The sequence below is a fragment of the Brassica napus genome, chromosome C5 (assembly GCF_020379485.1).
Source record: "Brassica napus cultivar Da-Ae chromosome C5, Da-Ae, whole genome shotgun sequence".
NCBI lineage: Eukaryota > Viridiplantae > Streptophyta > Magnoliopsida > Brassicales > Brassicaceae > Brassica > Brassica napus.
The window spans coordinates 12,922,634-12,927,150 of NC_063448.1; the positions used below are offsets into that span (position 1 = coordinate 12,922,634).

The 4,517-nt window shown below is 41.3% G+C and overlaps 1 pseudogene; it reads left to right on the top strand.

Moving 5' to 3' along the window:
* The first annotated feature begins 1,427 nt into the window (after nt 1-1,427).
* Nucleotides 1,428-4,144, top strand: LOC106397322 (annotated as a pseudogene).
* Nucleotides 4,145-4,517: the final 373 nt, after the last annotated feature.

The following is a 4,517-nucleotide window of genomic DNA, read 5'->3' on the forward strand; positions in this document are numbered from 1 at the left end:
ATTAGCAGTACACAATTGAAAAACAGAGATTAAATTTTTTTCAAGAGCAGGAACACATAAAACTTTATTTAAAAAGAAAGGTCGAGTATATGAGGGAAGTGAGAGGGAACCAGAGTGAGAGATGTTGAGGCCTGAACCATCTCCAAGTAACACACCATCACCACCACTGTATGGATTGTGGAGCGATAGGTTTGCTAAGTCAGAGGTCATATGGTGAGACGCCCCGGAGTCAAGTAACCATGTGGAGGAGTCAGACATCATGGCAGGATTAGCCGTCGGTGGCCATTGCTGAAATGGTGAAACATTGTTCCATGGACCGTTATTCCTCTGTGGAGTGTGCGCCTGTTGATTTGGTGCAGGACCACGGACGATATGAAACTGAGGACAGTACTTTGCACTGTGACCTTGTTGCCCACATGCTTGGCACCTGCCTAGATAGGGCTTCGTGAAGCGAGGTTGGTTGGTGTTCGGATTGTTGCGAGCCTGATTGTTGTTATTGTTGTTGCGCCTCCATTGTTGGTTGTTGTTCTGAGAGTAGCGAGTATCAGTAGCGTGGGCAACAATCGGTGTGACTGGAGCCGATTCACTAGACATGATGATGGCTTCTCTATTAAGTAACCGCTCATGAAGTTCCGCGTAGGAGATAGCTGTATCGCGGCCATGAATTGCGTCGACTTCCGGTTTGTAGTCATCACTGAGGCCAGCAAGGATCCTTTCAACGAGATCTTCATGATCCATAGGTTTACCCAAGAGGGCCAAATCATCGGCTTTGGATTTGATGAGGCGTAGATACTCGCTGATTGTCTTGGTGCCCTTAACACAGCGCTCGATCTGAAGTTTGAGTTGTCTGATATGGCCACGAGAGGCGTTTCCAAAGGTTGTGGTGAGCGTGTCCCAAACTTCTTTGGTTGTGTTAGCACTAGACACCACGGACTGAACAGCCAGAGAGATAGAGCCGATGATGGAGCTGTAAAGGAGACGATCTTGACGGCGCCATGGAGCATGAGCCGGATTTGGAGATGAGACACCGTTGAGCATGATTGTGGCCGGAGGGGCAGTGTTGGTGTCTTCAATGAAGTGTTGGAGCTCGTGTCCTTCTAGCAGAGCTCGGACCTGGCGACTCCACATCACATAGTTCACAGTGGTGAGCTTGGTGACGCTAGACATGTTAACGGAGAGCAGAGTGCTCTGAGGATCTTGTGTATTGAACACAGAGGTACGCTCAGCAGTTGACTCAGACATGATAGGAGAGGATCAGAATGAAGAGATAAAGAGAGGAGAAGAGAAGACGGCGGAAAAAAAAAAATTGGAGCCTATAGCTCTGATACCATATTAGGTTATGGAATGCTTGAATATTATTATCACGTAATGTGTACATATATATGAGAGTACATGATCAAATAAGGAAGGTAATATACAGCACTAAAGAGAGAGACGTTAGTGCATAATCCTAGGAAGTCTAATATATACTTTCTATATCTCTTACAACGACTATTGGAGATCGAAGCTACTCAACTGGATGCTTGTCGTTATGCGATTCCACCCAAAAGGAAGACGGGCTGTGTTCTGGTGAAGGCTGCTGCCAGACCTCCGTCTCTAGTGACTTTAATCCTTGCTTCTACGCCTTTCTTGTCGAAGAAGGTATGTTTAGCTTCTCTCCTTCCCAAGATCTTCAGAATCTGCGGAATGTCACGGAGTTCCCTGTGGTACTGGATTGGTCTATCGGAAGCCATACAAGCGAGCAACTCGGAAACACAAGCATATGCGGTCAGAACAGCCTGTGTTTGGACTCTACTACAAGAACCGGGTATAACTGCAAATGTAAAGATGGTTACGATGGGAATCCTTATCTTCCAGACGGCTGTCAAGGTACTATGTTTTTACCTCTTTTGGTTTTTCTTTCTTTGATAAAATACCTTAAAATAGCAAATAATAAATTTGTATCATAAAATAACACATAATGAAAAAAGATCAAATTAGCATGTATCTCTATAGGATTAATTGGTTAAAAATTAGAGTTTAGATTTTAGAGGTGATATTTAGGGGTTTTGGTTTAGGTCTACAATTTAAAGTTTAGGGTATAAAATTTAAAATAATAATAATATTTAAAATAAATATTTGAAATTTAAAATTATATTAAATATATTATTCACCAAGAGTAATTTAGTTTTCTAACTCTTTAAATGCTATTTCAGACATTTTCTTCCTTATGGACCAATTTAGTGATAGAAATTTTATTTTTGCTTTTTAGGAGATTGTTCTTTCTTTCATATTTTTGATTGTTACTTCTGTTCCTCACACATTTTTTGTGCTGTTTTTTTTCTTTATTTGGGACAGACATAGATGAGTGTACTATCCATAAACATAACTGTTCAGATTCCAGCACCTGTGTAAACACGATGGGGCACTTCCTTTTTAGTTGCCCATCTGGTTTTGACTTGAATGCCACCACCAATGGCTGTATGCGTAAACACAAGCCTGAATACTACGGATGGAGTCAAAAATTTTTTGGTAAGCTCCCATCACTTGTTTTGGATTCTTTCATTTGTGAAAAAAATCTCGCTCTAAGTATCTCTGGGTTATGTGATCAGGAACAACCGTCAGCTTCTTGGCCATCTTGCTTGTCGTTAGCTGTGTACAACAGAAAATAAAGCACAGGAAAAACACCGAGCTCCGAAAACACTTCTTTGAGCAAAACGGTGGCGGCATGTTGAGACAGCGACTCTCAGGAGCAGGGCCATCAAACGTTGATGTCAAAATCTTTACTGAGGAAGGAATGAAGGAAGCAACTAATGGTTAGGTCGAAAGTAGAATCCTGGGGCAGGGAGGCCAGGGAACAGTCTACAAAGGGCTGCTATCTAGAGACTGAAGTTCCCTTGCTGGTCTACGAGTTCATAAACAGTGGCACTCTTTACGACCGCTTGCACGGTTCCATGTCTGATTCTTCTCTGACATGGGAACACCGCCTGAGGATAGCCGTAGAAATTGCTGGAACTCTAGCATATCTTCACTCCTCTGCTTCTATTCCAATCATCCACCGAGATGTCAAGACTGCTAATATACTCTTGGATGAAAACTTAACTGCAAAGGTAGCTGACTTTGGTGCTTCAAGGCTGATACCGATGGATAAAGAACAGCTCACAACTATGGTGCAAGGGACTCTAGGTTACCTAGACCCACAATACTACAACACAGGGTTGCTAAACGAGAAGAGTGATGTTTACAGCTTTGGGGTAGTTCTGATGGAACTGCTCACAGGTCAAAAGGCATTGTGCTTTGAAAAACCACAACAGTCAAAACATCTTGTGAATTATTTTGCTTCAGCCATGAAAGAAAATAGGTTGCACGAGGTCATTGATGGCCAAGTGATGAAAGAGAATAAGCAGAGGGAGATACATGAAGCTGCAAGAATTGCTGTTGAGTGTACAAGACTGATGGGAGTGGAGAGGCCAAGGATGAAAGAAGTAGCTGCACAGCTTGAGGCCTTGAGAGTCGGAAAAACCAAACATGAGGGGTCGGATCAGTATAATGAGCCAGAGGTGAATGAGCACTTGGTCGGTGTTGAAATCTTATCAGCACAAGGGGATACGAGTACCACTGGCTATGACAGCATCAAGAATGTAACAAGATTACACATTGAAGCTGGCCGTTGATTAAACTGTAGGCCACATTCCATTGGATCATGATCATGTTTCTTTTCTCTTACTTTTCATCCTAGCCCTCTCTTGTCCTCAACACAACTTATTTAAGGTTTTAGCAACACACTAACCTCTTAACACACACAAGATGTGTTTTTACACCTAACTTAGAGTTTTCTTTTACACCTCCACAGGGTCCAAACTACTTTGGGATTTGATTTGGACTTGAAGCATTCAGAGATCGATTGAAGAATGGAACTGTTGATCTCGGTTTGACCATTCAGGTAAAGTAAACAGCCTCAAAAACCAGAAGAGCTGCCAGAAGAAGTTGTCTGAGGCTGAAGAAGTTGTCTGAGGCTGAGCAAGATTGGCCTTTGTTGTAACTTGCATTATGTTCAATGATATTGTCTTCTTGTATGTTATTTTGGCTCTCTACTACATTTTCTGTAAAGGTTCAATTATAACTCATTCCAAAGATCCAAGTCAATAGATTCGCTGTTTATATAGATGTAAGCATGTTATGCAAGGTACTGAGTGGGGCAACAACTTATTTGACTTTGAAAGATATAATATAGTCGATGTGTTTGGCATTGTAATATATTTCAAACTTGTATGGTAATAATGTTTGGAGTTTGTAACTAAACATGTTCAATTTTTTCAGCTTGATGTTTTTCCTCGAGCTTAACAGCTGAAGATTCATAGTCATATGGTGCTGTTTATTTGGATACAGTGGGTTCAGCTTGCTGTTTTATTGTTGATTTGGAAACTAACTCCAATAAAATCCTTAACAAAAATCTATTGAAATAAGGATTTGAAGAGATTGTGGGATTTGGTTAAAATCCCTTGTTATTCAACTAAAGATTTTCAGAAAAAGTTTCA